Source organism: Ixodes scapularis, unplaced genomic scaffold (assembly GCF_016920785.2).
Source record: "Ixodes scapularis isolate PalLabHiFi unplaced genomic scaffold, ASM1692078v2 PGA_scaffold0__279_contigs__length_252992795, whole genome shotgun sequence".
In the NCBI taxonomy this organism is placed as follows: domain Eukaryota; kingdom Metazoa; phylum Arthropoda; class Arachnida; order Ixodida; family Ixodidae; genus Ixodes; species Ixodes scapularis.
In genome coordinates, this window is record NW_024609835.1 from 151851213 (window position 1) to 151876122 (window position 24910).

Below are 24910 nucleotides of genomic sequence, written 5' to 3' on the forward strand. Positions count from 1 at the left end.
AGCACAGTCAAAGCGCCAATCTCTGCGATCTGCGAAATCAGCTCGGAGAATGATGAGGCGGAACACCGTTTAGACCTAAAAATAAAGTCTGCGTTGTGGCACTGCGCAAAACAAAGCGTCACGTTTGCATGGCGTAATGCCACAGCGGAGACTTAATTTTGAGGTCTAAACAGATGTTCCGCCTCATCATTTGCTGAGCTGATTTCCTAGCTTGCAGAGATTGACTCTTCAATTGTTTTGCTTGTAAGAAGTACACGCGCCGTCATTTTTCAAAGGGTGGGCTCTTCCCGCTATTGAAAATGATGGCCGTTGTTGATGTTATAGTGGTTGATGTTGTAGTTGTAGTACTTGTAGTTGGCCGTGTCTGGCGTCCGTCCTTCCATGTAGCCAATTCCTTCAAAAAGATCGCCCGCCGCGGCGCGAGTCCAACTTGGGTGCGTTGCTTTCAAAGCCGAGGCGTTACCACGGAGCTACCCAACAGAGTTAATCAACTTAGCTTGCGGTGTGTGTAGGAGGAGGAGGAGGAGGAAACTTTATTATTCTTCCGGGATCAGGTATTGGGGTGGTGGAGGCCCAGAGGGCCGCCGCGATCGCCAGGGCCCGGGAGGTGGTCAGGACTTGGGCTGCACCCTAGGCTCCTATATACTGACAAAACCTGGCTGATCGCCACGAGAAGCGGCAGCCGAAATGGAAAAAGTGGAGCGCCAGACAACGAATGAGAGGAGATCCACGTGACTGGCGCCCCGCTCCGGGGAAATACTGAAACACACTTCTCCCGAGCTAAAAGGTATGTTTCGGATCCTCGCCGTTGCAAAAGCTGTGCGCTGACGTCCAGGTCTCCCGAGAAAAAGCTCTTTGATGCTCGGTGCTACCAGATCCTCGCGCTACAAATCTGCGACCGGGCACTCTATAGCTCCGTCGCCGAACTGCCAGGCTTTGTGAGTATAGAGGAGGCTATGGTAGGGCCCAGTGCCCACTGCAGGCGCTCTTTGGAAAAAAAAAAAAAAGATAGCTTAAAACAAAATGGTGTTGTAGCACTGTCAATGACAAGTGCTCGTGCCGTGGGACCACGGTGGAAGAAATACATTTAGGTGATGGCTCTCTGTCTCACGCGGCGACCACATTATGTTTGGCGCACCGAGAACGCTTCACTCGCACGGGGATAGATGGCGCTCAAGTATAAAGGGGCTTGTGAACGATTTTATATAGGGCTTCTGAAGGAAATTATACATTATTTACTCGGTCCCTGTGTACTGTGTAGTGAAATGATGGATTTATGTTGGTGCACTGGCACTGATTACCTTTTCCCCCGTGCGCTTCCTGTTTTTTGTTCTTTTCTTTTTACGAGAACATTTTGATGGTGACTCAACGGGACAAAAATACTCGTAAAAATATAAAACTTACCGGCATAATCTACTGGGCCTTAAATAATTTAGAGTAATTTAGAGTAAACAGCTGGGTCGTGCTCGCATGTTTTGTCAAACAGCATGTTCGGTAACAGTGCCGTTAATTGTTTACACACATTGTAATTTATAGGAGGTTAAGCGATCTTTTTCCACCCTGCTCCTGCCTTCTTATTGAAAAAAAAATAAATTTTAATAATGTTACATAGTAGGGCCTAAATAATCCGTTACATGCGCATAAAGGTTGTAAGCATTACAAATGGTTTATACATAAAGTGAGCTTGTCCTGAAACATACAAACCTTGTTAGCAGAAAAAAAAATTCTATTTATGGTGACATAGTAAGTGAAATGATGACGCAGTATGATGACATGCTGACTGACATGATGACACAGTGACTGAAAGTCAAACACTAGTAGCGGTTATAGGACATAAATCACTTTTCATCTATACTCTCACAATATGGTGTCCACCCCGTCTTACATGTAAAAAATACGTGACAAATATTTTCGCTTTAAAATGTAAACAAAAGCTGAATTCACTGCATACACCAAAGACCGCCATCTCCTATATCCTCTGTATCTCGCCGATGCTCTTAAACTAAGACGAGCGCTGCTTTGCAGATTTCTTCTTTTCTTGAGCTTGTTTGTTCCTACTCATCGTAATATGCTTACAGTGGTGTCGCATTCGCATGCTGAAGTAGTAGTGGAGCAACTGGGCAATTGTTTCTTCTTTGTGTTCAGCGCATAGAAACGTTATGGTGCATGTGTCAAGAACACTGTCGATTGTGTCCCAGTTGACAGTCTGGTGGCTTTTATTTTCGACAAAGAACTGTTCCGCTTTCTTCAGTAGCTGGAAAGGTTTCTTGTTGGGGTGTATAAGGCCTCCTCTGTTCTTCCAGTTTGTCAGTGCTGCTTCATCAGAAGTGTTCTTGTCGATGCTGAAAGCGGATCGTCATGCAGGGCAGCGTGTAGCTTTTTTTTTATTTTAACACTCAAAAACCCAGTTACATAATATAGTATGCAGTCCACAGCCTTGGTTCCTCCAGCCTTTTCTTCCAGACATCGCATTCCCAGTCTTCGACAGAAATAAGACTGTGAAGCTTGGTCTTCACTTGGTCAACAAGATGAGGAGACTAGGTAGTGACTTCGATTGGCCCTCGGGATTGCATTACGCCACTGCTCCATGCGAGCGTCATTCAATGGAGCTTTAAACAAGGACACTCGCTCTGCACAGTTCTGGTACCCTAAATTGCAGTTGGGAACGAAGCACGTCTTTCCCATCCTTATAGCATAACTTCTTCTTCGGGTTAAGGCTCACCAACGTACACGATGGTGGCACCTGTAATCGACACAGCGCCAAAGCAAAACACGAGGCCAGCCACTGGCCGTACACCACCACCACACCGCGAAAAAGGCGAGCAAGCTACGCCCCCGACACCGTGGTCGCCGAGGAGAGACCTCATACCCACGGTGCTCACACACCTTATGTTGTACCGCAGCGAAGGCTAGAAGCGCGAGCTGATAGCGTTGGCAGCCACTCTTAAGTCACAAGAGCTTGTGCCGCCGAGATGTGCCCCAAAGTAAGGAGCTCGCGCTTGTAGCCTTTCCTGCGGTACATCATAAGATGAAACAAAGTATACTCCTGGTTCGAGGCTAGCTCCGAACACGATCTGGTCGCTCGCTTCCCGCGGGAAGATCATCGCGCGCCAGATTGAGCCGCCATAGCCGACCTTCTCTTGTCTTATCGAGATGCCCAGTGACTGAAGCGGGCGTTGACGGGTCTCCACAAGGGTCTATGCTGGAGAGAAGGACACAGTAACACTTAAAATTGCAATAACCTCTCCTGCTGTGGTCATGATGAAGTGGAGCGAACGAAATACGAGGCAACCAAAACTGAAGGTCGGTTATGGCAGCGCCCATGCACAGCTGCCTGAAAGCGTCTATTTCTTCCACCGTGCGTGATACGCAGTTCCACGCGCTCCCGGAGAGAAAGAAAGAAAAACGTGGGGAACAAAATAGAACAAAAAAATCGCAAGGAACAAAAGAGATGCGTATTTTGATCGAGACGCTTATCGTTTGCAATCCTCATTGCCCCACGGTGCGTGAACGCGATGCCGATGCCCAACAACTTCGCCATGACATGTCGCAGCTATCGCTATGATTGTACTGTGAATTAACACCGACTGCTCAATTTTTCACTATGTCCTTCGCAAAACTTCATGAAGTAGCACAGAGGTCACAGTGTTGGCATAGTTTTGCGTGGGCATTTGATTTGGGCTCGCGAGTGTCAATAGCTCAAAAAGCATTTGGGTAGTGGCTTCTGTCCAATCGCTGCAGTGACAATAGCCGAACCGTAACAATGTATCGAACTCAGTGTGTGTTCTGTGCTTTGCAAACCCCAGCGCGTGGCTGTGACAAACATTGACTGCATATAATTGTTTTCAAATGACATAAGTGCTTGTTTTGGCTGCCAGTAAAAAGGGCCCTAAGGGAATTACTCATAGCCTAAATATGGCAATAACTCGCTCTGTGGGTTCTAAACATCCTAGAAATCCATAATTCATAATGACGTGCGGCCGACTGCTTTATTAAAAAAAGACAATCGAATATCGAACACACTTTGGTCATCCCCGGCGTTGGGAGGAGGAGCCAGGACGACATGTGACCAATTAAAACGCGACACTTGTTTGAGGTTGCAAACGCTGGTATTACAAAATGTGTATGCTTTTGTTGATGATAAAAGCAAAAAAGAGTAGTTAAAAAGTGTTAATTTTTGGCCGAGAGGGAACATATTACTGCAACAATAGTCTAAAAAATAGTGCACTATGTTGTAGTTCTTTTGTTGTCTTTTTTTGTCTTTGGCGGGAGTGATGTGTTTGGTCGTCAGGTCTCGAGGGCGCGCTCGCTGGGCTGAATCGTAGTCCGTACTGATTGGGCAACGAGCCGCGCGCATTCCAGACATCCCTCCGCGTTTCCACCAATCGGAGGCGCGAGAATCCTTCGCTTGCTATTGGCTGATATAAGTCCTGGTTTCGGAGCATGCTCCTCCCATCGCTGGAGATGACCTCGGTGTGTTACAGTCTTCGATTGCTTTCTTGGTGTAAAAATCAGCCGCGTATCGTCATGATTAAGGGAGTTCAAGGATGCTTAGAGCCAGCAGAGTGAGTTTTCGACATATTTAGGTGGTCTCAGAAACCTCCTCACGGTACCTTTAAGGGGATTAACTCTGATAATTTTTCTTTATGTGTTTCTGCGACTGCCACTGCGTAGGGAGAAAAACTAACGCTCGTTACTCAGGGATATAAACGTCAGGGATCCAATCTAAGCGGTGTTTGTGCAAACACCAAATATCGCTGCACAGCCTATGTTAAGAAACGGAGGGTGTCACGACTCCGTTTTATTCTACTATTGTCACGAATAACGAGGCGACGAAAGATAGGAATAACTGAGAAAACTGAAACATTTAATGGGGCGAACTTGTGCCCAAAACAAAAAGGGAAACAAGATAACAGCAGAGCGTCGCGTCGTCGAAGTTGGCGTAACAGCCGAGTGGAACGCTGGGGCGAGACTGATTGCGGCTTGCCACGCGGAGCACGTTTTGCAGCCCCGTGGGTTTCTGGAACATTCGGCTGAGAACGTTCGGCGCGTGGAACATTCGGAACTAGATCAGACGAGAATGTTCTCGAACTCACGAGAACGCCACGTTGAAAGAATAAATTAAAGATCATTCCGCTCGCTGGAATCGAACCCAGACCTTCCGCGTGACAGTCACGCACGGTAACCATTCGGCCACGCACGCTTTTTTTATTTATTCTAAAGGTGAGTATCACAAGTCACATAACATTAAAAATGCATTGCAAGGCTTTTACAGGGCATATTAAAAAGCGCGCATTTCACGAAGCACTTTACAGATGCCGAGCCACTCGGGCTTGAACTCGCGGGGGAAAAAACACTTTCCACTTGCTCAATTAGGCTGAAGAAATAAAAACGCACCTCTTTCGCATTCACGTCGGCATGGCTGACTGCCATGCACGATCGCCAAATGCTACAAAGTCTTAACAAAAAAAAAAAAAAACATATCGTATGGGACACAGTCATCGTTAGTCACGTTCAAGAAACGGATGCCTGAAGCGGAAATGCTCAATTGCTTTTTCAAAGTGCGCTGGAGCACGTTCCAAAAAAAAAAAAAAAACTGCGTCCCAGCAAAAAATGAACACATGTTCGATGGTTTCTGGTTGTTTGTATAAGAGACAGTCAATCGGCCATGGCACATCTACGCCTCTTTTTTTTAAGCCACGCTTTCAAGGGCAAAGTATTGGTGTGTAGTTTGAAAAGGAATGTCTTTAGAGAGGGTGAAACACACATACGCTTAACGCGCTTCAACACATCTTCACCGCCTTGGCAAACGACACTCCGATACAGCGGCGTTGGGAAAATACTTATCAACCAATCACGAGCAGGCTTCTTTCTGTTTACTTCAGACAGGTACTCAAACGAAAATCAGGCAGACAAAAAGTGCAGCGTTTCTACGACCTCCTTCTGAAAGCCAACATGTGTTGCTGGTTCGCCGCCATAAGACAACACAAGAGAAGACGAAAAATGGGGTTACAGTTTAGTTTGAATGAACACGCGTATGAAAGGGTGCTCGCCTCCTCGGCTCGACAGTTGATCTTTACATAAAAGTGGCGAAAACACGGTGAAACTTTTGTACATTCATGCGGGCACAGTGTATCGCTTGCAAAACATACCAGAGCTTCGAAACAAGAAAGACATTTCAAACCGTCGCTCTGGCAAAAATAGACAGGTCACGCCTCTTCCAGCGAGAAGCGCGCCTGTCCACGTCGGTTGCGACACCCGGCCAATAGGCTTTGTTTACTCGATAACAGTCGAGTGGCACGCCGAGGTACGTGCACGGCACAGAGTCGCAGCACACGCCCTCAAACATTGAAGGCGTTGTGGCCCACGCACATGCCGAAGCCCACGGCACTTGCTCCAATTTATAGCAGCACCAGTAGCTTCACAAACAGATTTCGCTAAAGAAATCACGTCAGTGAAGCTTCGCTTGTCGGTACAAAAAACTGCAATGTCATCCGCCTAACTAATAACTTTAGCCTCTTCATTTTCCATACGGGAGCCCCGACATTCCTTGATATTCAGCATGCTTAAACAAAGACAAAAAGGTCTAAATACATATTGAAAAATAAGTGCGACATAGGACAACCCTGCCTTACGGACGTCCGAACATGGATAGGTTATGTCAATTATTTGGTGACGATGAGTCTTGTGGTATGTACATTCCTGATAGGCTGTTTTGGCTCCCTCCAAAATGACATCACCCACGTTGACACGTTTCAAAACATCAAAAAGAACATCGTGCTTAACACGATCGAAAGCTTTGTCTAGGTCTAATTGTAGCATGTCAATTTGGCCCATGCCACCGCCGTAGGCTTCCAGAACACTACGGGCTACGTGAACGTTAGTTGTAATTGACCTGCCTTTAATACCACATGCTTGATGGCCTCCAATAAGCTGGCAGGCTATACTCTCTCAAACCGCCGCGATAGAAGTTTTGCAAAAAAATTTTGTAGTCAACGTTACATAAAGTAATTGGACGAAACCCATGACGTAACGCAATTTATCGGCGTCGTCACTCTTAGGAATGAGGACCGTGTATATGTTCTCAGGAAAGACGGCGGCAGCGCTTTCTGTTCATACTCAGTTTAAAAAAAAAAAACGTCCAGTAACACCTTGGACACCGCGCTCTGATATGTCTTATAGAACTCGGCGTTTAAACCATCGGGTACCGGCGTTTTGGAATTTGTCAAATCGTCTATTGCTTTTTCAACCTGTTGTAAGGTGATTACCTCCGAAAGACTGTCCCGTTCCTCCTCCGCCAGCTCTGGTAAGTTGTCGAGAAGGTTCCCGCACTCTGAGTCCTTTCTCCTCTGAACTTGCGACTAAAGCTTTCTATAATGCGCCACAAACGCTTGCTTAATGGTACTCGGGTCTCTGTTGCTGACACCATTTTGCTCAATTTCGCCTATTTCGCCGCGCAGAGCGTATCGTTTCTCGTCGGCTAACGCTCTCTTGGTCGGCTACCCTCCCAGCAGGTACCTCTCTGACCGAGCACGAACAATGGCTCCACGGTAACGCTGAAGATGCAGCCGGTCAAGTCGGTCCTTAACACTTTCTACGTCCTTGAGACCCGTTCCGGGTGTTTCACACTCCGCTCTCAACAGCGCCTGAAAATATGCGTTCAAAGCGCGTTCGGCAACGCGCGCCTCGAACGCTAAAACAGACGACCTTTCAATCACAAGCATTTTAACTTCCTGCTTGACGGTTTCCCACATATCAAAAATGTCCGCTCCCTGTCCCTGAACACACGATCTGAAAATGTTATATATCCCCCCCCCCCCCCCCCCCCCCCCGAAGGAAATAATTATCGCTAAGAAGCTTGGTATTAAGTTTCCAAAGTTTGCAATTAAGCGCGCCCTTGGCAGTGCTCTTTCACCAACCATTGTCGACACCAAGCAGTGATCGGAAAAGAACAATGACATGACACGATACTTCGTTAGAATAGTTGCCAGTGTCGCCGAAACGTAAATTCTGTCTAGCCGCGCATGCGATGACGTTTGGAAATGTGTTAAATGCATCTCGGAGGTTTCATTCCGCACAGCTCCAGCGTCTATCAAGTCGAAGTCTTCGAGCAGACTGCTGAGAACGGTAGTATCTCTATCGGTGCGTTGCCTGATAGGCGTTCTATGATTCGCTTGAACAACAAAGTTAATATCACAACACACCATGACTGTTTTATGGCAGTTTACAAATCGGCCCAAGCCAGAAAAAAAGTAAACACGCTCTCTCACCGTACTCGAGGCAGATATGCAGATAAGCCGCCAGGGGACTGTCGAAAGAACAAAATCGCACATAATAAACCGTCCCTTCATGTCAGTTGTAACCGCCAACTCCGACAAGGGCAACGATTTCTTTAGAAATAAAAAAACAACCACCCGAGACGCCGACAGAGGGAGTGACACAAACCCCATACGAATGTTAAAAAAAGGCTGTACTGCGCTGAAAACCTGCTCCTCCTCGGCCATCTTGGTTTCCTGCAACGCTATTAAATCGGGTTTCAGTGTCTGCAACAGGCGCTGCACCTGGTATTGCTTCTTGCGCGTGTTAAAACCTCAAATGTTTAGCGTTGCAACCGAAATGGCCGAATCGAGAGTACAAATCATGAAGGTATATATGCAGCGCGCTTGCCTTGTCCCTCTTCCACCAGTTCTCGAAACCAGGCGGTTTCGAGAACTGGTGGTGCGTTGGAGACAGGCGTTGCCGGTCGGAGACAGGCGTTGCCGGTCCTCCGGGGGTGCGTTCAGCACTGCCTTGAAACGGCCCCGCTTGTTCTTCTCGAACCCCCACCAAGGGTCAGGGTTGAGCATCGTGTCGGCCTACGGGGGAGTATCCTCGAGGCCGCGCTTGGTTGAGTCGGTGGTTTCGTCCATGTCGTCGTGGCGCTTGGAGGTCGTTTCGGTCGCCGAAGGACGGGCCGTCGGGGTCTTGGAGCCCTCAGGCGATGTCGGGGCAGAACCCGGGGGACCGGAAGGAGGCTCCAGAACGGGAGGGGCTGACTTGTCTCTTTTTGTCTCCACGGCGCCCTCCCCGGAACCTTCATCTCTGGCAGGCTTCCATTGTTGCTCTGTAGACGGTAGGGCGTCGAACCCCAAACCATGCGCGGCTTTCTCGGCCTCTTCAGTGTCCATCGTGAAAGCCGTATGCTCCTCCAGCGCCTGTACCTCGGTAACGCCGGCGTACGTCTTCAGACACTCGTCTTTATCGTGGCCAAAGCGAAACCACTGTGAACCCTTTGGCACACGACACTCCCGTCGGATATGCCCGTCTTACTTGCGTCGCAGGCATACGGGCACTCTGCCTGGTATTACAATGAGGGTGTTCGCGCCGTGAAGCCGCAGCTGGTGAGGCATGTCGTCAGGGGTGAGGCCACTCTTACCGGTCATGCGAACAAAACGCGTCGTTGATTCGATTCCTTGGAACCTATCGACTCGCCGCATCTCCCGGCCGACTTCAATCACCTTGCCGTACGGTCCTAAAAGCCTACGCACGGCGTCGTCGTGAACGTGAAAAGGAACCCAGTGCAAACGCACACGTATACCTCAGTTGTGCTCGGGTCCATGATGACACAGCGTAAGTTCTTCACGACGAGCTCCTTGCTGCTCACCAGGCGTTTCTTGGCCTCCGAAGCCCGAAGCGTCGCTAGCCACACATGGTTCATCTGAAAAGCGCCGAGCGCTACGATGTCGCTCAAGACGGCAATACGTTCGAGCTCCTCTCAGAAGTCCTCGATCCAGTACGGGCGACCCTTACGGTCGCAGTGCAGGAGCACAGAGTTCAAACACGTATATCCTGTAGGCATAGGTGGAAGGACCACCTTGTACACGGTGGACGATGACGCGCCATCGACAAGAAAAGAACCGAGGACGCCCGGGGCCATTTCCGGTGCTCCTGAGGAGAGCATGATTATGCGACCGTACGGTGCTAGTACCGGAAGCAGAATCTCGGCCACGCACGCGATCGCTCGGCGACGCGCGTGGCACTATCACTCAGCAACCAGTCTGAGTGAGGCATTGCCCATTAAAAATGCCGCGGAACAAATTACGAGGTAAGGAGCAAGATTATTGTAAACCACGCGCTGCTGTGTTGCTTAAAGGACAACCCCAGTCGTAAACGAAACAAATATAAATGACTGGTATCGCTTTACTGTCACGAAATATGATTACAACCGATATATTACGTCAAAGTGAAGCCGCGTATCCCACTAAAACCAACTTTAAAGATGCCACCAGCTGCTTTCTTGTGGGCAGCAAGCGGGTTAGTTTTTAGTCAAGGAACACAGGCGAAGCCCCCTTTTGACGTCACATCGCGGTGGAGCTGCGATTGGTTGGGTGTATAGCATACCGCAGTGTCCCGGTGACGCCACGCCATGACCGTATGGCTCATGATTAGTGTTGTCATTCCCCTAGCATATAGTTTCGGTTGTGTCGTTGACGCCCAAAACCAAACTTTGAGCCGTGATATTTATAAAACTACGCACCATATCGAGAGAAAAGAATTTTACCTTGTTATTCAGGAAAACTACTTTAGCTGAGAATAATTAATTGTAATCCCAAATTCAAAAATATTGGCTGGAGTTGTCCTTTAAGCTGTGTGAGTTCACACCTCACATGTTGATGGCACCTTGAAATTTACAGTATGTTGCAAACGTACGTTAATGTTTTTTTTTCTTTTGTTTTTCTGGTGCACGTAGTGTTTAGGCAAAACAGGAATTGACATAATCGTTCTGTGATGCGCCGCCCCGCGCTCTGGCTATACGCCTCGCAAGTGGGCTTATTTTCGTCTTCTGCGCATGAGAAGGTAAGTAGCGGTGACGTCAGAACGCCAAGGCCTGATTGGCTGATCGCGACCCCCTATCTGAGCGTCGTCTGCTCCTTTGCAACGTCGTCTGCGTCTCTCTTACCTTTCCTGCGACTTTCGGAAGTCGAGCGAGCTCGACTTCGCCTTTCAGAGAGGGCAGACGAAATAACTCCAGCGGTACGTTGTTTTTGTCTAACAACTAGCGGACGCGCATCAAGGAGGGAAGTCAAAGGACTCAGTGGCGAGGTGTCCTGAGGCGCCGAGGTTTGTTTGCTAAGAACCCCCGCAAACACTTTTTCCCTCCTTTCGTGTGCGGCGAGACCCCTCATTCTTTAACGGCGTCGGCGGGTTGGTGCAGTTATCTTCGTCTGTTTTACGCCTGCTAGTCAAAGCGATGGCTGCTTTACCTTTCCTGCGTCTGTGGAGATTCACCGCTTTTTCACCAGTGAGAGTCACCGTTGCCTCGGGAAACAAGGAGATAACAAGAGGAAGAAATTGACCTCTTAATCTAAAACTGAGGTCAGCGATCAAAGTATAATACGGGAAAGTTCACAAGGGTCGCGCGGGCATATTCCATTCAGCACACCAACCGGTCATGGGCAGACGGTCGCCGAGTCGCGGAGTGCCTGCTAGGCCTAACTGCCGTGCTCGCTTGGTCGCGTTCGGTGGAATCGTGGCCGATGGAGCCTTTCCCGGGTGTTTGTGGATCCAGCGTTCTTGTTCGTCGTGGTCTGTTTCAAGTACTTTTTACTTTTTTCTTGCTGCTTGAAGTCGGGACGCGTGAGAAGCGCACATAGAAAAATAAACGTCCGTGGGTCGTCGTGACCGCGACGCTGTCGGCCATGCTGATTTGATCGTAAGAAGTGCGTATTACAGCTTCGGAGCTGTCGTAGGATTTCGTCGTAACCTGCGCAAAACTTACAAAAATTTCGTTTCGTGAATACGAATTTGTTCTTAAGTTATGTCTTACGCACATTTTTGGCGTAAGAACGTTTCGTGAATCTGGCCTCTGCACTTCCGAAAGTCGCAGGAAAGGTAAGACAGACGCAGACGACGTTGCGAGCAGACGACGTTGCAAAGGAGCAGACGACGCTCAGATAGGGGGTCGCGATCAGCCAATCAGGGCTCGGCGTTCTGACGTCACCGCTACCCCCTGCGCAAGAAGCAGACGAACTTGCCCTCCGCATACGCTCCGTTGTTGTTTTGCTATTCAATGATTCTATAATAACTAACATTTTAAGAAACGGGGGCAGAACGCGTCCCGGGTTGTCCTATTATCGCTCCGAAACCAACGAAATGACTACTGACATACATCAACAAATATGAATGCCGAAGAATGAATCACAAATCAAAGAGCGTGAAATAATGAACCGGGTGCTGCCATTCTTAGGTCCGTGACTGCAGCTTTCCTTTCCCTTTTCATTCTAGGCATCAGGTGCCAGCAAGGAAGAGAGTAGAGGATGCGATGAAAGAAGAGGGACATTTATAGGCGTAGTAAAATATATTTTCAAATGTGGGCGCCTCGCTGACTGACTGGACATGAGGTGCACGTCATTAAAGCGAGTTTATTGTGAGAACTCTCACGTCACGCAGCTATGAAACATTTATATGTAAAATATTCGATATGTAGATTTATCTCCGATTATTTTTTTTTTTCTTGGTGGGACACAAGTAGAAGCGACAAATTGTGGCTTGCCTCGCCTTGTTATCATCGAAAAGACAATGAGTTGGCAGCATCTCTTGTTAACAATATTAACACAAAAAAAAAAAAACGAATTGCGCATTAAGGAGCGCCCTCAGTATAAGTTATGCTCCGATTTTCTTTGTTGATGTTCCCATCTTTGTCTCCTTTGTACACCGGTCTAGATTCTGCGGCGTTGTAACTTCTTGAGATTAGATAACGTTTACAAAAACCAAATAAAAACAACAACATACAATTCGTTTTGAGATAAACTAAACTCTGAATGTACAAACGAAAAGAAAATGTTCCTTGGGCTATGTCTTGATGTACCGACATTTACAGACCAGAAGAATATCAGTTTCTCTCTGGAGCAGCGAAGTATCCAACCAATATAGGTCATCCTTCATAACGTTGCAAAAGTTAAACCATGAATACCTATTCATCAGGCGCGTTGATCCTTCACCTCGTTTGTGCCTTACCAATTGCTAGGAGCCCCCCTCAAATTTGCCTCGCAATATGACTATTGCTACAACTATCCTAAAAAAATTAGAAAACAAGATGAAGGTGGTATTGGGGAAAATTATGTCTTGTTTTGATGTTAAAAAAAAACACGAAAAGCGTACTGCGTTACGTTGAGAGTAAGCTAAGGAGATGACGAACAGAAAAGGGGCTAGGTGGGGGGAACAAGAAACACAACAATTTTTAGTTTTCTGTCGGGAGTGTCGCGTGTGTTCAGTGGCGAAGCACAACAAAAAAGATGTTGTGTGACAAGCACATATTGTGCACTGGCGAAGGAAGTAATCATTTTTTTTTTATTTTCATTGTTTTTTATACGTGCCATCGTTGTCTTAGGGAGAAAAAGTTATAGACGTCCTTGCTTTTGACGGCGTTATTGGGAGTGCCGCTAAGCTAGTAATTTGTGTTCCTAGTAAACATAGGTACCCGTGCGGAGCACTCATAATTAACGAATTGCTAAAAGATAGAAAACAAGGCCTCTGCTATTTCATCTCAGCCCGTCAAGCAATCGTTGACAGGAGCCTACCAATATATGGAGGCGCTTCCAAAAACAAATATTTGCGGTAGTGTCAAAACGTCGTCAGAAGAGTAATAACATATAGACCGACACGCGGAGCGGCTCTGTTTACCAACACGGCCGGAAGGCCGCGCATGCGCGGTAGCTATGTGGGCAAAAGCGGCCCGGCGTTCCGTGTTTTCGCCATTGCGTTGTGTGGCGTGCGCTCGTTGTTGACGTTTTAGGGACGCTTTTAGCTTTATTTCTGCGTCGTATTTTCTCACAACATATGTCGTAGGCTATGCCCGACTATTTGAGCTCGCTACCCGAGCATGAGTGGCAACGGTATCGAAACAAACTGTGCGTGTACGGCGTTGCCTACGAGGATCCGTACGCCGTAAACAGGCCTGCTGGAGTTCTGACGTGAAGTTGCTGCCACCGAAGTCAACGGCTTACGTCGTCGTTCATTTAGTTGTTTTTTTTCGCCAAGCCAGTTCACGGCCGACACGGTGCAGGCGTACAAGTCTCCCGAGGCCTACGATTACTTCGAGTCGGTTTCCGCACTGCCGGCGGGATCAGCAGACTGTGGGTCTGCGGAACTGTATTTATTAATTAAATAAATACACACAGCGTCTTGAAGTCAAAATATGATATTTTTCTTACCTTCATGACCACAAGGCATGAGAAGCAGTAACGCTTTGTCCGCTCTGCAGTCTTGGCGGTAACACGTTTCAAGTAACGGCGTTGCCGGTAACGCGTTACTTTTTTCAGTAACGTAGTAAGCTACACTTTACGTTTTCGACACAGTAACGGGTGACGTGCTTACGTTATTATTTCAAGTAACGTGGTTACGTTAATCGTTACTACTTCCCAAGTCTTAAAGAAATTACACTTGCATTTTTCCTGTGTTTTAGGCGTCAAGCCATGTTTTCCTTCGCGTTTATTCTCGTGAGTATTTAGGTGAAACCGTAAAAAGAGATAAAGTAATTATGTTCAGTTTCTGCATGAACAGAATGTTTCGTGATATTTGAGCTTATTCATACCTGTATCGTCAAAACCGTAAAATGTGTTAAATCATAATTTAAAAAGTAACGCAGAAGTAAGTTACTTTTTATCAGTAGTAGTAACGCGTTCCTTTTATTTTTAACTAACGTAGCTCAGTAACGCGTACGTTTTATTTGCAAGTAACGAGTAATGTATTTCGTTACTTTTTTTTCAGTAACTCCTAAACACTGACGTTCTGTCGCCGATCCCCTCCTGCTGGGTAGCACGGGCTTAGCGAGCCTCCAACGAGCGCTTGGCCGATGCTTTGCGCGCACACACAATGGGAACTAAATCCGGGTGATCTCGATCAGACAACGGTCTCCCTGCACATAAGCAAGCCTCGGGAAGGAGATTGAAATGGAAGCCGCACTTGGCTTCAAGTGCTTGCCGCACAAACGGTCGTTCGCGCGAGGCGACCATTCTTTTCGATCCACGGATATTATCCACCTTCTATGCGTTTCAATGTCTGCCGGGAACTTGTGGAAACCCACCCCGCTACTTTTTTTCTATATTTTGGTGTAATTAACGGCAACGCAGCTTCGCGGCATGCTGAAATGCTATGACGCCCATGCGAAACGTGCGCGCTTTTGCCCACACCACCCGGCTCCGGTGCGATCGCAGCGCCGCCGCAGCTCCGTGACGTCAAGCCCGCGTGTCGGTCTATACCAAGGAGGTTAGAAGTACTAGGAGGGGGCACGTTGCAATATTGGTGAAGCCTAGTCATAAAAAGTTTAAACGATTTTGTGCCCAGCGTGACCGCAGATCTCTCTGGCGATTGGTGCGCGTGACATGTCACGTGTGAGATGGATGGTTGATTGTAGAATGACTCCTTGCTGGCTTGCGCGCGCCCCGTCCGGTAGGTTCTATCAGATCGAAGTCTAGACTGTGGTGTATTCTAGTGCCCCACAGCAAGACAAATGCTAGCTACGGTCACGTGGTGTGCTCACGTTGGCATGGTAAGTGAGGAGAGTAAGGAGGAAAATGAGAAAGAGGCGAGGCGCCAAAGGAGCTTGGCTTATGGAGGCTACGCGGCCGACGTCATGCCCTCTCCTACCCTTCTATTCTCCATGGTCTATATTCAATGTAAGGCATACAAAAAAAAAAAAAAAAACCTAAAGGACGGACAGCATTAAACTGACAGTACGAATATCTTGTATACGTAAAAGAGTGAAATCATTGAAATTATATTACCAATGAAGATAGGGTACCTTCTCATCTTCTGCCGTACCGAACCCGGGATTTGTGTCTCCTTCAAACGAGACGACATGTCTAGACGCAATAGTGCCCGGTGACAAAGTTATAGGTTGGCGCAAAATTGGAATACTCCTTGGCTTTTCGCTTTGTGTAAAGCAATGACGCTTAGTTTGATCCTATTTGGTTAAGCATGAGAAAAAAATAACAATCGGCGTTTTTTTTATCATTTTTGTAAGGGCAATAGTTCACTTTGTGTATCTTTTCTTGAACTCTGGGCTGAGACAATTTCGCCTCAACGTTTCAAGTGAGGGCAGCAAAGGGATTTGCAATTCATGTCCACTAAAAGTTGTGAGATTCATAATGACGGTGGCAGAATTGTATGAAATATTTTTTTCTGGATAGACTACACTGTTAGCAAGTGCCGTGTATTTGGTGAATATTTGGGGTGAAAAACACGCTATTTACACAAATTACCATAAATTTACACGATGAGTAACGGATAATACGTTCAGATATCATGCGAGGTTGTAAAAAACGTGTTTTGGTTCGGTCATACACGCATAACCGTGTAGCCGACCTCGATAACACGCATCGCCTCCGGCGACGACCGCGGCATTGCCGGCTATCGAAGCACCGCAATGCTTGGGGACACACTTAGAAAGGACCGTCGAGACAAATGCCGCGGAAAGAAACATGTCTCAGAAACAGATATGCACCAAAAGCAATTACGCCATGTCGCGGGACGTTGGCGAAACCCGCGCTTACCGTGGCTCGCCGCCATTTTCTGATCGATGGCAATGCGGCTTCCCTCATGTCGCCCATGTTTGCATTTAGTTTAGGGCTCTTGATAATAGTCTCTTACACACCATAAATAAAGTCATGGGTCCAATTATTCGTTCAAAACAGTTAAAATGGATATAAAAACCGTGTCTTCGATGTGAACACGTGACATTGCAGTTGGTTTCGTTTTTGCTTCAACCTTCAACGCTTCAACTGCTTCAACTGCAAGCGATCTGGCCGATCTGGCCATTGCGCAAGCGCAACGTCGATGTACGGTGGAAGCAAGAGCCGGTTGGCTTTCGTTCTTTTTGTTTGACCGGAGAAATTTCTGGCAGCCGCTATTGTTTTGGTTTGACGGGACGCGAGAAGCTTCGCATAGAGCTTCGCAGTTTGCGAGCACATAGTGAAGACGTGACCGGAGAAGTGCCCCTGTGATGTTCCCGGAAGACGGAAAGTACCATTCGTCGTGTGTGCTTTGGAAGCGAGGGGAGTCACAGGGTCCACGAGTGCGCAACCACAAGCCAAGGTTCACGACAGCGCTGCGTTCTTCGGCGATCTCGTTCTGTTTGGGGCAACACGGCGATGCGAGAAAGGGCCGAAACGTTCGTGGTGTGTGGTGCGGTGCTTGTAGGTAGAAACCCGCACTAACGCGGAGCTCATATTGGTTGTTGTGGGGTTGCGTTTGACGGGTTTAGCCCCGTCGTCGTCAGCTGATCCGGTCCAGCTGGTCGGGGAGAACGCAACGAGCGTTCTTAAAAGTAAATCTTCCTTCGTTCCGTTTCAAAATGTGGAAGATTCCCGACGCATGCCGTGAGTAAAATGCTGCGGACGTTTTCAACAAAATTACGTCGTTTTAATTGAACAAGGGACTTCGGATAGTTTCCCTAAATCTGCCGTTTCTATGCTTCGTGTCGTTAGACTGCATTTGCACAGCGACGTGTTTGCACAGCGACGTGTTCGCACAGCGACGCACACCGCTCGAGTAGATGATTCGGTCCCGCAAACGACCGGTTATACATAATTTCAGGGAAACTTAAGTCACCACCGATGTTTTCCTGTAAATCTCGTGTGACTCGTGTGAGTTTGTTGCGCTCATCATGCGGTGTGAATAAACTAGGGCAAGATTTTCTACCTGCCCGCAGATGCATGGACTGAGACCAATTTTTTTACGTAGAGAACATAGTGGTTTTTCTTTACATTGGGAAGAGGCCCGAATTTGTCTCTTTTCCCTCTGGCACTGCCCCAAGTTTCAAGTTGCAGTTTCAGTAGACATACCTACTAACAGGTACAAACTGCTCTAAAGCAGGTAAAAGACTGGGAAGTCAGGACGGTGCGGACACCGTGTTTTGCGCTTGTCGCAAGGTGACTGATGCTTTTGCGAGGTATGCGGAATATGCAAGCGATTTTGTTATGCCCTTCGTTTGCGTCTCCAGAAAAAAGAATAAGATTATTTACAAATTTAGGCACAATCACAAGCCAAGATTTACGATAACAGTGCGTTCGCTTCGGTGGTCCGTGTAGTCAGTGTAGTGGTATTATACGCTGCTTTCTGCAACACCACGTCATGACGAAGAGCTGGAACGGTCACGGTCTGTGCTGGGCTAGCGGTTGACAGAAACCCGCATCGCCCGCATCGGCACCGAGTGCACTTGGGCTGTTGATGCTCGAGCCTTTCATACGCGGCTTGTCGCCAGCTGATCCTGCTGCTCGACGGTGAGGAAGCGGCGAGTGTGACCTCTGAAGTAAATGTAAATCCTCGTTCATCCAGTTATCCAGTGTCAAAGTGTGGAAGATGTCCAACGTGTACTGAGGGCGGGAACTACGAGCGTTTTGCCTTGCTTTTATAACCGAAACCAGAGCAGCGAGATAATTGCCTTGCGTACTCCAAAATGACGCAAGCAATAAGTTTCAACAGGTCGAGTACGTCACCGCGGATGTAGGCGAGACTGTGCACTGTTTTGAACGCTTGCAGTATCCACGAGTGCTACCAGAAAAACGACGTCAACAGAGAAGGAGCTCGCGATTTTAGCATAATGCAGTGCCACGGGCTCGTGAATTTTCACTGTGGCTATATAAAAATATTAAAGAAAAAAAAAAGAAAAACGCATCAGCGCCACATTAATGATCACGAATAACACCGGTCACAAACTCCCAAGCCTCACCGCTTCGCTCGACGCCAACACGACATACGACAACAATCTGCATCAAAACGCCCCAAAAGTGAAGGCGTCTGCTCCCGTACGCGTACTACAACTAGCGGAAGTGAAGTGTTGGGCGGATGTCCTTCACAATAATATATATAAAAAATGCCTTGCGCAAGTATAATTTCCATTGATTATTGAATACGTACTGATAAAATCCCAATCATTTGTTTTTCTATCTGATTCAAGCGAGTCGGACTGCTCATAACACTGGTCGAGCATGAAAATAACAAAAATTTTAACTTTTTCATGGCCGGTTTAAGATTTATTGTTAGTACATCGCTGTTTTTCGCAAAGGACTCATTTTACAGATTTTGCCTCCATACTTTTTAAATGCAAACAGTTCTTACATACGGCTGTCCATTGTGCCGTGTTTTGTGTCTTCTTCTATAAATCGGTAACGGTCAGCAACCAAAGAGCTCACTCGTACATGTCAAGCATATATACGCCGCGGGGAGAATCCGTTGTTAGTAGGAAGCGTAGGAAGTGTCGGGCGTAGTGTCGGTGTTGTGTTTGTGGATGTGTTGCTGCTGTGTCCTACGTGGTGCTCGTATTGTATGTGATGTATGTAGAGTAGCAGTCTACTCGTGATAGTTCCCACCGTATACACCGACTCCTGCTTTTTTTTTTCATTGGTGCTAGAAATCGCACTAGGTGGCGCAAGTTACCGCCCGATTACAAGAGTTTGCTTGAGCTATTTATCCATGTAAGTTCAATATTCGTTTTTTTTTTTGGTTTTTGTTTTTGTCTAGCGGTTTTGTCGTAGCTGCCGACGCCACCGACCGCCGACGATGCACGTAGGTACCTTTGCACGTAGCTACGTCCGCCGCTCGGAGACTGTTTACTGTGCATAAAAGACATCGAACGAGAACGAACGCGTCCTGTATGCTTTCAGTTCGGCTGAAAGGCGCGGCTGGCTGGGCTCGTCCCTCGCCTGTTCTCGGCTGCTGGCCGCCATGTTTCGTAAGGAACACGTTGAACCGTGCTTCTCGGAAGGCAAACACGGTGTAGCGTGTTAACTTTACACAGCACCTCATGTGTAGACGAAAAACACTGATGGCTCCGTGTAAAACGAACACGTTTTGACGTGTCCGCTATGGGACAACAGTTTACACGTCTGGGCGTGTTATTTTTGCTAACAGTGTATAAAGGCAGAAAGAAAAACCAATCAAGAGAGGGTGCGAAATCCGGGAATCTTCAGGCAAGGGAAGGCCCGCGCGTTCGCAGTAGGGGCGACTTTGGTCCAGAGAGTGTAGCGGAGGTGGGGAAACGGTCTACGAAAGCTCCGGCGAACGTTTACAAAGCGTTGTGGCGTCGTCCGCGCGAGCTTCCAGTCGACTCAAACCAAACAGGTAAATAAACTAGTAAAAGTAAACAAAAACAACAACAACAACATTGTGACGTATTTTTTGGGGAGTGCGAGGCCTGCTGGTTTTTCAGCTCTGACACCAATGATGCACCCTCTGTGTGCATACGGAGGGTGTGAGGGCAGAAAGGGAAAATAAGTAAGCGCGCGCTGACAAACTTGGTTTGTGAAGCGACGACGGATGTATCAGTGCCCGAAGGAGCCTTTGTGTCGATTTAGCTGAACCAAAGCGTCCCGTCCACCTTCAAGCAGAGGCAGTTATCTTCAGTGAGGGTGGACTCCCTTCTGGTAGAAGTTTATCCAAAGCATCCATCAAGACCAGTTGCGACTTGTTTTGGCCACCGGAGCGGGAACGTTAACATTCCCAGCCAAGGTGTATTCAAATGATGCCACGGAGAAGAAAGTAAGTTTTCTCGTTCGTGACCCAGCTTAAAAAGCACAGCTTTAGTTGTATTTGAGCTCAAAAAATTAAAACAGAACATAACAAGCAAAAGTAATGATTAACGACTTAGGTAATTTGAAAGATGATATGCCAAAATAGTCACAAATATACTTTATTAATTTGTCGTTTGAAAAAAGGTAAAGTGCAGGCTAGGGCGTTACCGAAAAAAAAAACTAACGCGTTACCAGCAACGTCGTGACATGTAACGCGTTACTTCCAACACTGAGAAGCACCTTATTTTTTGTTAATTTCCCAGTTAAAAACTGGGTCTATAGGACAAAGGGATTCAATTTCCCCCTCTAAATTTAGTCAGAAAACGAAAATGTTGTACAGACCACGTGACGTCAGTTTTCCGGCTAGACTTAGTGGGGAAATTATATGGATGCGTCACGTGTCGTCATGTCACGTGGCGTCAATTTCTTCGGTAAGTATAGAGGGGAAACTGTAGAAGTCTAGGTCACGTACGTGACATCGATTTCCCCGCCGAAATTGGCAAAGGCACTGAATTTGTGTATAAGTCACGTGACATAAAGCACGTCACGTCAATTTTCCCGCTAAGTATCGCCGAGAAATTTAATGTGCTGTCAAGGTCATGTGACGTCAACTTACGTGACATCAATTTCCCCACAGACATTGGTGGGGCACCTTAATTGGTGCCTAGACCACGTGGCGTGAGGTAATGCGACCTCAGTCGACGTCACGTGAGCTAAACACCAATTTAATGTCCCCCGCTAAATTTAGCGGTAAATGCACGGACGAACTGACAAACTTTCGTGATAGGGGTTTCGTTGAAAAGCATTTCATGCTTTAAAACATGCCGAGTGCTCTCTTTCCTTACGCACATCTCTTTCTTTTTAATTTTGAATTGTATTGAGAGCTTTGTCATTCGCTGGGACCGTTCTACTATTCGCTCTGATAGGCTGGGTCTGAGTTCTGTAAGGAAGTGAACTCACGGGCAGCTTTTGGAGTGCATGTGCCGTTTGCTTTCGTTGGGCATGTATGATCTGCTAGGCTATTCACTACGATGAATTATATAGTCCTTTATATATATATATATATATATATATATATATATATATATATATATATATATATATATATATATATATATATATATATATATATATATATATATATATATATACATATTTTTTTTTTTACGCAGAGCGTTTTTTTTTTAAGTAGAGGTGTATCAGCAGCTAGATATTCAACCAAGATAACACGAGACGTTGAAATATGTTTGTACTATATTACCAGCCTTTTAACTAGTATTTGTTTTAATCTGTCGCAGCTTCAGATTCCAACAACTGTGTTATTATATCTTCGCTGACAGACTAAGAAACACAGCTTTGTGGCTCATTATGTTCATGCATCTTTGCTTCTGGATTTTCTATTCAGGGTCGTTATCGAACGCCGCAACCGCATGTGCCGCTGCGCGATAATAAAATTATCCGCACTGGACAAGCCCTACACTTGTTAAGCTTTCGGCGTCTATATACAAAAAATCCAGCAGTCTAGCAATACACGTTCCTTTCCATTTCAAAACGTTTTGCTAACGCATAACTTCCCATTCGGGTATATCCAGCGAGAACGTATGCACGTCGGGAACCCGAAAAAGCATTTGTCCCGCAACGTCCTTGTGGAAGGCGACAATGGGGGAGCACGCATTCCTGCGCGAAAGCTGATGACAGCAGGTTGTTCAAGTGCGACTGTACCTTCCTCGCGGAGGGAAGATGCATGCTCCTCAACGGAGGGAGCTCGACTCCGTTCGAATAAATTCGCTCGGAGTAATGAGACATGCTGGCAGTGGCGCGTACGACCTCGTCTGAGTTTCGGAATAGCCCTTTAACTCCCCCGACGAGGCAGTTTGTTGGCAGTGTGAAAACTATGCGCGCTTTGGCCCTGTGGGTACCACCGTTGGGACCGGGCGCCGCCTACTTTATTTTACTTACAGAAGTAAAGTTCCACGCTAAAAAATCGCATAAATGTGAGAATTAAATTAACGCTTTCAAGGGAAGCCGGCGGCGTGGAACCCGGTTATCGCTTCCTTTCCGCGCACGACATTTCCGAAGTTATGAAAGTTGAATTTTTTTGTTTCTGGATAAAACGTGAAATTAGCGGGCAATATATACGCAACGCCCGGCGTTTTTGTTTTTTTTATGCTGTTAATGATTACATTTTTTTTTTTTAGGTTCGGAATGCGGTGGAATGCAGAGAATTTTAGAGTCACGACAGAAAACAATCTAGGCTGGTAAGTGTGCTCTCTGCTTTAATAACGGTTCCGAGTTTTAGACTGAACGCCATTTGACCTTTTTTATTGATGATCTCGATTAACTTTGTTTACTGTAAATACACCCAGCAATAAACACGTCTGCTTGAACTTTTTTTTTCATTCGTTGATTGGATAGGTTGTGTCGACTGTGCCCGAGGGCACTGGTGTTTAAGTTCGCCGGTGAATATCAAATGCAAGCACAATACAAACTAATCTGATTCTATACTTCGTTTTACCATGGGTCCAAGTACATTCGGTCGAAGGCTAATCCGCATAAAAAAAACAAAAAACAAAAACAAACACGCAAACGTACAGAATAAAATCGGCGGGTCACAGCGCATCCAATCGGTCGATTGGTTCATGAGGTGATAGCAAATGCACAGCAAGATGATACACGCCATGACGCTCTCCTTTCTTCTTTTTCTTTCGCGTAATTGCTTTCAGCGATTGAAGCACGAGTTGTGCTCGGACTTGGGGAGAATCTGAAGTCGAAAATTGCTAAAATGTATACCGTGTTTTTTTTTGTTTTTTTTTTTTTTTTTTTGGTAAATGCATTATGCATGCAACCCGGTGACGTGCCTCCTCATACCCATAGGGGCTTTCATGCTTTCGTGCTGTACATATGCCTATCTTGCCATGGTTCATTGATTGCAATCTGCCTCGACTTGCTGCTGCGTGGACGGCTATTATTCGTACGTATGAGAAACCAGCGGTTTAAGAATGAATGCATATTATATCACTCATGCAAAAAACGTTTCATGTCGCACTAATACTTCTTTTCTTTCACCATTACCATTTGGCATATATGAGTAGAACAATTTACCTGGCCATATCGTCAGCAACCACGATGCTATTTTATCTTAAAACTAATGCAAACAATTATGTAAATGCTCACAATGACCTATATTTCGTCGCATTGATTAGGGAAGAGATCGAGGAGTGGCGTTGCCTAGCGCCCACCTCGGGAACTAACGCTGTGTGGCAAACAAACCCTTTGACGGCAATCATTAGTGCATACGCTGTCATGAAAGACGACGACTCGAGGCTCGTGAAAGATCTGTAACAACATTGTTTTTTCTAAACGCATCTAGATAAAAATAATTTAGCCTCTCTTTCGTTCAATGTCATCGAATTCCTCTTGGAAGGGAAGGCAAATGAAGCGCATGCGTGGTAGTGAGGGATTCAGAGGGTGAGGTACGAATATTATGAAACCTCTCCATAGTCCGGTTTATGCAAATATTTAGGGAGGGGAAACGGGGGGGGGGGGGGGGGGGGAGTTATTGAACATATGGTACGCCGACCCCCCCCCCCCCCCCCCCCCCTTCTTTTCTAAAAACACCTGCGTCCGCCCGCGCGCGTGCCGGTCCAGCCGCGTCGTGTCTCGTGTCGGCCGCGCGTCCTGGATAGTGCATGGCCGGCGCGGCGTCCGTATTTTTCTAAATTGCTCACAAAACACGCACTCAACTTTTCAGTTACCCCGCCCTTCGCGACAATCATGAACGACGCCGGCGAAAGCAAGCGGTGTCTCGTTGAAGGAGAGAACGCGCTCAACTGCGGTCATGTCATCGAGTGCAGCGTTGCACCAGAGCAGACGGCGGGCAATGTCCGCATCGTCGTGTACGTGCTGCAGTCATCCGCGCTTCATATACCAGGCTCAGAAGCCTGCTTCGAGCACTGCGGTACGCAGCAAGTGCGTACCATGTCGCTATAAACAAATATGCAGCGAGCGCGGAAACGATGCGGCGTATGCAAGTGGAGTGCTGGCGTCGGAGTTGTTTGCCACACAGTCATTTTTTGTAGTTATGATGATGGTAATGAAACTGCGCCCTCTATAGTTCGATGCCCTCACAAATTGTACCGCGATTGAATTGAATAGAGTTTTGGCTGCTTTTTTGTGCTCAATTATCACCTTTGTCACTTTTGTTATAATCAGTTTACTCATAATCCTTATCGACTGCGATCCGGATTCACCTCTTTGTGCTTGTTTTGTTTCTTTTTTGAATGTTGAATAACATGTGTCTTATGTTCTTTTATATATAATGCCCCTCATGCAATGCATTCCCTGGATGCCCTTGAAGGTAA

General features: G+C 46.8%; 1 protein-coding gene and 1 pseudogene across 2 annotated transcripts in view; both read right to left on the bottom strand.

The window, feature by feature from the left end:
* Nucleotides 1-24910, bottom strand: part of LOC8030101 (hemicentin-2) — a 682796-nt gene that overhangs the window by 543291 nt on the left and 114595 nt on the right. The window lies entirely within an intron of this gene.
* Nucleotides 8584-9167, bottom strand: LOC115326931 (annotated as a pseudogene).